Source organism: Tamandua tetradactyla, chromosome 1 (genome assembly GCF_023851605.1).
Source record: "Tamandua tetradactyla isolate mTamTet1 chromosome 1, mTamTet1.pri, whole genome shotgun sequence".
Taxonomy (NCBI): domain Eukaryota; kingdom Metazoa; phylum Chordata; class Mammalia; order Pilosa; family Myrmecophagidae; genus Tamandua; species Tamandua tetradactyla.
The window spans coordinates 109,428,782-109,441,318 of NC_135327.1; the positions used below are offsets into that span (position 1 = coordinate 109,428,782).

The 12,537-nt window shown below is 34.6% G+C and overlaps 1 protein-coding gene across 6 annotated transcripts in view; it reads left to right on the top strand.

Moving 5' to 3' along the window:
- Window positions 1-600: 600 nt before the first annotated feature.
- The window catches only part of DGKB (diacylglycerol kinase beta), an 802,099-nt gene continuing 790,162 nt past the window's right edge, over window positions 601-12,537 (top strand). For all 6 annotated transcript variants that reach the window (XM_077122452.1, XM_077122491.1, XM_077122515.1 and 3 more), the window contains exon 1: window positions 601-655. The gene's annotated coding sequence lies outside the window, so the exon portion shown is untranslated. The remainder of the gene's footprint in view (window positions 656-12,537) is intronic.

The following is a 12,537-nucleotide window of genomic DNA, read 5'->3' on the forward strand; positions in this document are numbered from 1 at the left end:
GACGACTGCAAGTGTTTTGCCAAGATTGTAAAGGACAGTATCCAGAATTCACGGCTGTCTCCATGCTATCACTCATGGAGTCCAAAAGAATTAAAAAGGATTTAACAAAATAATTAAACTGGCCTCATGACTTGCAGAGCCTTTGTATTTGGCAAAAGCATTTGAGGGCAAAATCGTCCTTAGCAACCGGTTTATCAGGATTGTTTGGCTACATGTACCAATATCTATTTAGACATGTACCAATATCTATTTAGAAACTTGTGTTTTTATCTGCATTTCAGAGCTACGTACATCCCCCAATTAGTCTAAACTTCTGACTGCTTTACTTTGGTAAAGCCCATTTAGCTGTACTATATTAAATAGTATATTTCAAAGCCTTTTGAAATGTGAATTACACCCAGTGTTCCGTGCTGATATTTTTCTCGGATAAATTGCTGCAGTGATTGCCACAAAGTATATTGATGTCACTATCACTATGACAACATTATGACAAGAACTAGTCACTCTCAGCTACCTAGTAAAAGGAAACTGTTACAATATCTCTGATAAAAAGTAACACATTTTAGGACACTAATACAAATTAGTTGCTTCATGGTAAAGGAATGAGGAAACACAATTGGATGAAGAAACAACCCAAGTCAATGTTTCTCTGAAGGTAAGATTTCAAGACCTTAACTTTTGATCGGTTAGAAGGGAAACACTTGTTTTGTCATTATAATATAAGGAACTATGATTCAATAAATGTGCTACTCTTTCCCTTTGTTTATATTTTGCATTTAAGAAGGTGCAATGCATTGACATGAACAAATAGTCTGACTAAATAGGTCAGCTTTGGGATCTATTTGAAGGTTTTTATGTGAAGCAAATCTGAATCAGTCTTTATGATTTTAGGATGTTGCATAATTTTTTAATTTTCCGCTTTTTAATGATAGAAATGAGGCACCCACTTGTGCTGTTCCATTTTTAATTAAGCAAGAGTTCAAAATTATTTTTCCTTTGTGAACTTTAAAAAGAACTTGACTCTTATTTGTTCTCTGTCCCCCTCCTTCTTTTGGGTGCCGATAGAAAATAAAGGAGAGCTAGAAGCTTAGAAAGAAAATAGTAGTCATCACTGACACCAGTGATTTAAATATACACTGCTGCAAATATTTTTGGCTCATTTATGCTTTAAATTTGTACTTGTTTTAGTTTGTACAGTAAAGTGTCAGCTTTCTGACATTTGCTGTTTAGAGAACTGTATCACCACATGATATGACATGGAACAGTTGACAAATGGCAATTTTCCCAGTAATGTTTGCCTTTTTATTTGATTTGAGGCAAATCTGAAACTCTTTAGAGGATTTCCTTCCTTATAAGGCTTCCTTGATTTATTAAAGGAAAGGAAGAATATAGCCTGTCTTGATTTTAAAATTCCTCTTTTCATTTTGAGCAATTAAGAAACTGTGACTGTTACACCTCTCAGATAACTAAAAGCTGCAGGTGGTCGGTTGTTCACTCACAACTCCATCATGTCGCAATGGGCTTGAATGACTATTTCTTTTTTCTGTAATGCATCATTTAGTGCCAGAGACACTGAAAGAAAAACAGAAGCATCACCTGAAGTGTATCTTAATCCAAGTGTGTTAGTCAGGACTCAAGAATGCTTTTAGTATTTTTCAAAAAAATGTTTAGAATAATAAAGAAAAATACACAATTCCAAAAAGTTGGCAATGAAGTACATTTATCTCCAAGTAGCTCAAGGTTTCTCTGAGAAATGATATGATCAAGTTACTTAATATTTTGTATTTTACTGATCCACCCCTGAACAAGAACAAAGTTATATATATTGTATTATTCTCTACTAAACAATTCTTATTTTCTAAACTTTACTATTCCTCTACTGAATGACATAAAAAAGAAGAAAATGTTTTGTTATAATAAAAGACATTACTAATATGCCTCAATAGCATTTCAAATAAAAAATAAACATAGATAAGCATAGAAATAAATACAGAAATATGTAATCACAAGTCTATTGGATATGTAGAAATATCAAAGGGTAGAGAGACTCAGATTTGTGTTTTTTGATTTAAATAACTTCAAAAATGATTGCATTAAGAGATTTGTTTTCATGAGATGTACCTCCTTTCAAATTAAAAAATATGTTCCACACCAGACAATTAACCTACTTCTACCATACAACAATGCAAGCATTAATTATATGTCCTAAATCCTGTATAAATCTAGTCTACTTTTTATACCCCACCACCCACACAAACAGGCACAAGCATATATTTACTTGCTATTGTGTTCAGGCTACAGAGATATGGAATTCAGTAGATGTCTATTTTCTCTGAAACTAGTGAATCATAATTTATTTTTTTATTACCCCTCCTTAAAAATTCTTGCAAAAGTAAACAAACTTAAAGCCTGATTCCCTAGAGCCAATGTTTTTTTATTTGAAGAGTTAAGCAATTGTGGTTTTTTGTCACTGTTATCTGAGAGGACTAGGACATCAACAAAAAAATCACATTCTTACAGAAGGAGTCCACATCCTAAGAACTCTAGTTCCAATCTAATAGCATAATAGTCACATGTTAGATTCATCCCTGTAAGTTGTGATTGCTCCCTCACCTACTGCATCCAATGGGTTTAAGTTCAGTGATTTTATAGCAAGTCAGAAATAGAAGATAGCAAGGGGGTCTTTTCTCTTTCTCTCTTTGAATTTAAAAAGCAAATGTTTTAGTTAACTGCTCTGGAAATGAATAAAAATTACTAGTTATAAATTTAAGACAAAGGGAGAAAGGAAATCTCTGTGTTATTCATGGATGCTGATTTTTATTCCAGTTTGCCGGGTTAAGTTACATCAAATAGTCTTTTTAGTACATAGGAGCCTTAATAGTCAGAAAGATATTAAACCTAAAATGGAGACTTTTTTCCTAGTACGTGTGTCATAGTCATTGTATACGTCAAGCCTTAACTTATTTGCAACGCGTGGTGAAAATGACATTGTGATTAGAATGACAGGATTCCAGACACTGCTTTTTGTCACACTCAGAGCTCTGAGGTGAAGGAGGCTGTCCTCATTCCACTGAAGAAATAATGTCTTAATTTGCCTTAAAATTAAATTCAGCATTCTTTTATCAACAAGTGTAGTATTGCTGTGACTCTTTTTTTTTAATAAAAGACTTTCATCCAGAAAGTTTTCCACAAACAGCATTGTACTTGACAAGCTTAATATTTACTCGTTTTCTTTCTGAAGAAAAAAATGAATTGGTTTCACAAATATTTATGTTAAATTCAGTTGATGCTGTCAGGAAGTTAGGATATGGAAAGTTGGCTGGAATTTTTACTCACCTACAAATCTTGAGCCACATAGCCATTTAATAGGCATTATATTTAGTGTCCACGAAGAGTTAGATATCTTGTGGCTTGAGTTCACTGCCAAGAATATATCATAAGCCTTCTGTTAATGTTATTTAGAAGTTGGAAATGAGGTAGGAAACTGTATTTGCTGCAAGATAAACAAGGATTTTCCTGTAATATCTCAGAGTTCGGTAAACATAGGGACAACGTAAAGTACATTTGTTTATTGTTATTCTTTTCACATGCCCAATCATTTCCAGCCTCTAAAATATACAGGTCTTATTTACTTACTGTCACCATCTGTCAGAAAATATTTTGAATTGAACAGAATCAGCAAAAGAATAATCCTACCTGCAGATGCTGTTCATCTCTGAAATTAATCCCGACAATGGAAATCATCACTTAGTGAGCACTGGCTAATTTTTCTTTTCATTATGACACAATAGTTTACCTTATCTGACTCCTTGAGATAAGGAAAGAAAATACTAATTATTTTTCATTTACATTTGTGTTAGGAACTTCATTTTAACTAAAGCTTCAAGCCAAACTGGCTCCAGAGCCTTGTAACACCCTTACTCCCCTGTCCTGTAATCTGTGCCAGCCTGGTGTGAGCTTTTGATCTTGACTCTAGAAGGCAGCTTGTCGATGGTTTACATGGTGGGATAGACTCCAGGGCTATCTTAGAATGGGTGAGTCTAAGGAAGACCAAATCATGTGTTTTTTATTCCAATATTTTATCCCTGTTAAAACAAGAAAAAAAAAGAAGTGTAGTCTTTTGGGGGAAAGAAAAACACAAAAAGGCAATCATGTAACTTGAGGAATGGACGTGGACATGAAATTGTGAGAGGGAATTTACCTGCTTTCTCTTTAGGATTGATAAAAGGATAGGTATTTGAGAATGAATTATACCCCATTTGTCTTTATCTCCTCTATGTCATTCATCCATCCATTTCCATTTTCCCTGAATCATTCATTCTTTCATTGATTCATTCAACTAACTTTCACTGAACATTTTAGTATTATGTGCCATATTATTTATACTTTGCCAAACTTGTTCCCATTTAAAGCTTTATATTTTTTTCCATAACCCTGTTTTATTTCTTCATAGCATTTGTCATGACTTGATACCATCTTCTCTGTTTTTTTAATACGTAACCTGCTTCTCTCAACTCAAATGCAAGCCTCATGGAAGTGACAGCTGTGTTGTTCAGTGCTGAATTTTCCAAACCTAGGAGGAAAATAGGCCTGGCATATACTAATAGTAGCGATAACAACAATAATTGACAGCATCTAACATTAACAGAAATCTCAAAATAAGTATTTGTTCATTTAATGAAATGACAATTTATATTATACCACAGTATTAATTAGACCCAGATCTTGTTACTGCACTTAATGATATCTTGAGCTGATAAATAAATCTCCTCATGTTTCGGACTGTCTGCAATCATTTCTCTTCCTTATCACCTCGGCATGATTTTGTTGGACAGGAATTAGAGGAATTCATTTATGTGAGATTCTACAGTTGAGTATTAAATGGACATGCACTTGACGCCAGGCCCTTAAATGTGCTTATAGCAAAAGAATCCTTTAAGAGAAGTGATGGTTACATCAAAATTCTGTCCTCAGTTTGTCCGATACCATCAGCTGCTGCTGTTGGTATTTGTGTTAGTTCTTTGGCAGGCGGCGTGGTTGGACAGGATAGTGAATACTTTGGGTAAGAACAGAATAATCAAATATTTTTTATGACAAACTGGAAAGCAGGTAAAAAGAAATGGGCAAGATTTTCACAAAAATTAATGGAAACTCTTGTAATTAAATTGAAAAGTAGCTGACAATCCAAGGTAAGAAAATCTCTGGATTAACATATTCATGTAAAAAAAAAAAGCACATCCTATTCTTTGCATGATGCAAATAGATGGTGAATATGCAAAAAAACATAAAACTTTTATGTTCACTACATTCACTGTACCTTAAGATAGATGCTGAAAATTTACTTCTGTTTTAGATAGGGATAATTTCACTTATTGCATGCTTTTTCAGAGCAAGAGATCTGAAACTTAGCAGAGGAAGTGTTTGGGTGAAGAATGAATATTTCTCTCATTAAGGTGGTAGTGAGAATCCATATAATGCATGGTAGAAAGGGTTGGATGATACCCAAGTTGCTTTCAAGTTTGAAATTTGATTATTGGATAATACACTCAAAGCCCCCTGACACCAGCTCCCCTGACCCCCTGACCTGCCTGCTGTGCCCCACCCCCTGCACCCCAAACCCCACACACCCACACACACCCACAATCAGCCTCTAACCATGCCCTGCCCCTATGCCCACCATACTACATCCTGCCTCTGTGCACGAGGCCTGCCCAGGCCCCCCCACTGCCCCGATGCCCCCCACACCACCCCACATGACCCTGTGCCCTGCACTCCACACCCCAGGACCAGAGTAGTGCCCCCACCCTGCACTGCACCTTGCCACCATGCTGCCATGCCTAGCCCCATGTCTTGTGCTCCACCCCATTGCCTGTCCTTTAATATGAAACCTTCGACGACTGAGGGAAATCAACTTCCAAGGTACTCTATCAAGATAATTAAATGCCTCAGAGTCAACAGAAAATCACAAAACTTATGAAGATGCAGACAATTATAGCCCAGCTTCATTACCCAATTACCATATTGGAGGAGACACGGACTTGGAAACAACTAATCAAAGATATTCAAGCAACTGTACTACATAAATTCAATGGGTTGGCTAATAACATAAAGGAGATCAAGAAGACACTAGAAGAGCATAAAGAAGAATTTGGAAGAATAAGTAGAAAAATAGCAGATATCACAGAGACAAAAGATTTGAGGGCCAAATCAAAACTATACTAGATTCACACAACAGAAAATTTGAAGAGGCAGAAGAAAAAATAAGTGAACTAATGAAAAGGACAATTGAATTCGAATGCACAAAAAACAAATGGAAAAGTGATGGAAAAATTTGAATTGGACCTCAGAGAAATGATGGACAATATGAAGCATGCAAATATAAGAATCATTGGTGTCCCAGAAGGAGAAGAGAAGAGTAAAGGGCTAGAAATATTAGTTGAAGGGATAATGGGGGATAACTTATGAACCCTTATAAAAGACATAAATATGCAAATCAAAGAAGCCCAATGAACCCCAAATAGAATAAATCCAAATAGATCTACTCAAAGACACATACAAATCAGTCTGTGAAATATTGAAGAGAAGCAGAAAATCCTGAAAGCAGCAAGATAAAAGCAACTTACCACATAGAAGGGAAATCACTAAGACTCAGTTCAAGCTACTCAACAGGCACCATAGAAGTGAGAAGGCAGTGGTATGATATATTTAAGATACTGAAAGAGAAAGACTTCTAGTCAAGGAGCTTGTATCCAGCCAAATTGTCCTAAATCGAAGGAGAGATTAAAATTTTTGTAGACAAACAAAGGCTGAGAGAATTTATTAAAAAGAGACAAGCCCTATAAGAAATACTAAAGGGAGTTCTGGAGGAGGGTGCATAATTGAAAAATACCATTAAGGGTAACTTAAAGGATAGAAAGGAAAAGAGGGAAAAGAATATATAGATGTGACAAATGAAAACCAAAGGATGAGATGGTAGATTCAAGAACTGCTTTTACCGTAATAACTTTGGATGTTAACAGACTAAACTCACCAATTACAAGATACAGATTGGCAGAATGGATTAAGGAATATGATCCATATATGCTGCTTACAAGAGACTCATCTTATACCCAAGGATACAAATAGATAGAAAGTGAAAGGATAGAAAAAGATGTTCCATATGAGTGTAACCAAAAGAAAGCAGGAGTAGCTATACTAATATCAGAAAAATAGATTTTAAATGTAAATATGTCATAAGAGACAAAGAAGAGGACTGCATACTAATAAAACGGACAATTAACCAAGAAGAATTAATAATCATAAATGGTTATCCTCACTATCGAGGAGCTCCAAAGCACATGAGACAGACGCAAAACTGAAGGGAGTAACTGACGTCTCCACAATAAAAGTGGGAGACTTCAATACACCACTCTCCTCTATAGACAGAACAAGCAGACAGAGGATTAAAAAGGAAACAGAGAATTTAAATAATTTTATGACTAAATTAGACCTAACAGATATATTTAAATTGTTATACCCTAAAACATCAGGATATGCATTTTTCTCAAGTGCTTATGAACAATTCTCCAGGATAGATTATATGCTGAGGTACAAAAAATGTCTTTACAAATTTAAAAATACTGAAATTATTCAAAGCACTTTCTCTGTCTCAATGAAATGAAGCTTGAAATCAATAAGCACCAAAGAACCCAAACTTTCACCAACATATGTAGATTTATAATGTACTCTGAAACAGCCAGTGGGTTAAAGAAGAAATTGCTACAGGAGTCAGTAAATATTTGGGGAAGAATGAAAATGAGAATACAATATATCAGAACTTATGGGATACAGGGAAGGCGGCGCTAAGAGGGAAATTTATTGCCCTAAATGCCTATAGTAAAGAGGAAGAAAGAGCAAAAAGCTGTAATTTAGCTACTCACCTGGAAGAACTAGAGAAAGAACAGCAAATTAACACCAAAGCAAATAGAAGAAGACAAATAACAAAGATTAAATCAGAATTAAATGGATTGGAGAACAAAAAGCGATAGAAAGAATCAATGAAACCAAAAGCTGTATTTATTTATTTATTTATTTATTTTTTGAGAAAATCAATGGACCCCTAGCAAGACTGACAAAGAAAGAAAGATTCATATAAAATCAGAAATGGGGGGGATGGGTCATTACTACAAACACTGAAGAAATAAAAACAATCATAAGAGGATACGATGAACAAATATATGTCAACAAAGTAGACAACTTAGAAGAAATGGACAAATTCCTGAAAACACACAAACAAGCTACACTGACTCAAGAAAAAATAAAAGATCTCAACAAACCAATCAAATTAAAAAGATATAATCAGTCATCAAAAATCTTCCTGCAAAAAAAGCTCAGGTACAGAGAGCTTCACAGGGGAATTTTTTTCCCCCACAGGGGAATTTTATCAAACATTCCAAAAAGAACTAACACCAATCCTGCTCAAGGAAGAAAGTGAATGCTACCTAACTCATTTTATGAAGCTATCACTTTAATACCAAACCCAGGTAAAGGTGCTTTAAGATTATAAAGGAAAGCTACAGACCATCTCCCTAATGAATATAAGTGCAAAAATTCTCAACAAAATGCCAGCAAATTGAATCCAACGACAACTTAAAAGAATCATACAACACAGTCAAGTGGGTTTATACCAGAAATGCAAGAGTTGTTCAACTCAAGAAAATCAATCAGTGTAACACAGCACATAAACAAATTGAAAGGGAAAAAAATCATATGATCACCTCAATGGAAGCTGAAAAACCATTCGACAAAATTCAGCATCCTTTTCTGATAAAAACACTTCAAAAGGTAAAAATCAAAGGTAACTTCCTGAATATCATAAAGAGCATATAAGAAAAATCCATAGTCTGCCTCATTCTCAATGGACAGAGACTGAAAACCTTCTCCCTAAGATCGGAAATGAGACGAGGATTCCATCTGTCACCACTATTCTTCAACGTTGTACTTGAAGTTCTAGCTAGAGCAACCAGGCAGGAAAAAGAAATAAAAGGCATCAGATCAGAAAGGAAGAAGTAAAACTTTCATTACTTTCAGATGGCATGATGCTATACTTGGAAAATCCTGAGAAATCTATGACAAAATTTCTTGAACTAACAAATTCAGCAAAGTGGTGGGATATAAGATTATTGTGCAAAAATAAGCAATGTTTCTATACAGAAGCAATGACCTAACTCAGGAGTCAATTAAGGAAAAAATTCCATTCCTAATAGCAAGTAAAAGAATCAAGTATCTAGGAATAAACTTAACCAAGATGTAAAGGACTTTCTGAGTTTTCCTCAGAAAATGATATAGCATGGATAAAAGAAATTAAAAAAAATCTAAATAGGTGGAAAGACATTCCCTGTCCATGGATAGGAAGGATAAATGCAGTTAAGATATCAATTCTGCCCAAATTGACCTGCAGATTCAATGCAATACCAATTAAAATTCCAACAATATACTTTGAAGACTTGGAAAAGCTAGTTATCAAATTCGTTTGAAAGGGAAAGACATCTCAAATAGCTAAAAATAGCCTTAAAAAGAAGAATGAAGTGGAAAGAATAACAGGTCTCAATCTTACAGCTTATTATAAAGCCACAGTGGTCAAAACAGCACGGTACTGGCACAAAGATAGAAGGATTGACAAATGCAATAGAATTGAGAGTGCAGAAATAGATCCAATCTATATGCTCAACTGATCTTTGACAAGACTCCCAAATCCACAGCACTGGGACAAAAGAGTCTTTTCAATCAACGGGCATGGGAGAATTGGCTATCAATAGAATGAAAGAGGACCCTTACCTTATACTCTATACAAAAACGAACTCAAAGTGTTTCAAAGACCTAAATATAAGAGCCAGTACCACAAAATTCCTAGAAGAAATTCTAGGGAAACCTCTTCAAGACCTAGTAACAGGAGGTAGCTTCTTAAACTTTACACCTAAAGCACAAGCAACTAAAGGAAAAAAAATAAATGGGAACTCCTCAAAATCAAATGCTTCCATGCCTCAAAAAACTTTGTCAGAAAGGTGAAGAGAAAGCCAATCCAATGAGAGAAAATATTTGGATATCACGTGTCAGGTAAAGGTTTGGTACACTGTATACATACAGAAATAATACAACTGAACAACAAAAGACAAACAACTCAATTATAAAATGGGCTGAAAATATGAATAAACATTTCCAAAGAGCATATACAGAAGGCTTAAAAAACATAAAGAGGGCCTCACTTTCATTAGCTGCAAGGCAAATGTAGATAAGGACTACAATGAGATACCACCTCACACCTATAAGAATGGCTACTGGTAAACAAACAGGAAATACAAATGTTGGAGAGGATGTGGAGAAACTGGAACACTTATGCACTGCTGGTGGGAATGTATAATGGTGCAGACGCTCTGGAAGACAGTGTGGCGGTTCCTAGGAAACTAAATATCAGGTTGCCCTATGACCCAGCAATAGCACTACTTGGTATATACCCAGAAGAGCTGAAAGCAGGACAGAGACATTTTCACAATGATGTTCATAGCAGTATTTTTTCACAATTGCCAAAAGATGGATACAATCCAATTGACCATCAACAGATGAGTAGATAAAATGTGATATATACATTTGATGGACTTACATGCAGTAGTAAGATGAAATGAGGTTCTGAAGCATATGCCCTGCCATTGGGCATTTTAATACATTGGGTCATTTCAAATAATTGCCTCTTGGCAAAGGTTTGCTTTACAACATAGAAAGAATAAAACTTGTCAAGATCTATTGTAAAATATATTTTATGCATAATGTTATCTCCATAAAATGGAATTTTAAAGGGTATAATATTAAAAATAGTTTATTATCTTATTTTTAATTAGATTTTGATAGTAATTCCTTTCTCTAATCATCAGAACACCCTAGACAGTTATTTTCTTTACATGTCTGTTCCTGAATTGACTAAAAATAAAGTTAAAAATTAGTTATCATGGAATGTGACCAAGGAAAAATATCTGAAGAGATCTCTTATCTGCTCAGTCTGTTTTAATGGATGCAGCACAAAAGAGTCAGCAAACAGCAATGATTGAATAGCTCCTAAAAACTACCATCATCTCTATCTAACTAGGATTTTTTTCTTGCATAAGGGAAATTATGTCAGTCTGTTCTCATATTACCAGCATCAATCACTAAAAAAAACTTAGAAGCTTTACTATGTCTTCAATGCTGTGCTATGTGAGGTATAAAAAAGCCTCTTAAGACTGAGTCCCATCACTAGGACCCTTTTTTTGTGTAATTTGGGAGATGAATGTAAGGGTAAATTGTATCTTTCTCCTTCACTTGAAGGAAATAAGAGAAGGAAATGATTAGCATGGGCCATAAGAGTAAAGTCATCTTGGAAGAAGAGACTCTAACCACACCCTAAGAAGTGGGAGGAAATGATTTTGTTGACAGAAAAAGTAAAGGCATATCATGAAATGAGAAAATACAATCAAAAGCATGGAGTCACAAACAAAATAGAAAACTCAAGAGGGAGAAGGGACTGGTCATATTGTGATGTGCCTGACATGTGTGAGTTGAAATGGTTTTCAATATTCAGGAATGCTGCCAAATAATGGAGAGCACTGAAGAGTCAAACATGGGATTTTAAAAGGGAAGTTTTTACAAGGTTTTATATTCTTTTGGTGTTGCACCTACGTAAATTTAACAGGACGTTGAATCATGATGGTGTTAAAATATTATCAATCTGTTCTATTTCTTTGCTCTATGCATTAAACCAAATAGCAATCCTATTTATTAGTTATGTGGGTTTGGTAATTTTGAGTTGATAACAAAGTGGTGTGTACATACGACGAATATAAATTCCCACTTATCCACATTTAAGAGATAAGTGGTTTTCATTTTGCTTTGTTAACTTTGTTTCATTTAATCTTGATCTTAAACTCTTCACATATTTTTCTCAGAAACCAGGCTGTAAATGGTGCTTGGGTTTCTATTAGCAATCTTCACAAGAATTTTTAAATAAATTCCATCCACTCAAAATAAGCTCTTTATAAAAATTATATATGCTCAAAGCTCTAATTTGGGATGCTAGAAAAAATCTTCTGTGCATAATTAAATACATTTTTCCCAATTTTCTTCACATTGTTAACAGTAAATTGTATGTATTATCAGAGTATAAACTACTGTCCACAAAAATCCATATCTTTAAAACTATTTTACTACATTCAGCTCTAAGCCAACACAACTACTGCATTAACATTATCTCATGTGTTGAGAATATCAGAAATTCCACATATCTAAAACCAAATTTATTTTCTTCCCATCATCCTCTCACCTTGTATTCTTCCTTTTCTCCACAAATGAAGTTTGTGTTTACATCATAAAATCAGTCATCAAGAAAAAACAGTGTAGAGTCATCCTCTTTACCCCCTGTTTATTTTACCTCCACGAAACCATACAAATGGCATCTATAGTTTGGTTACATAAGCCAATATCATCTGTTGCCTAAATTAAATTTAGTTGGGCTTCAGTTACTTGCAACTA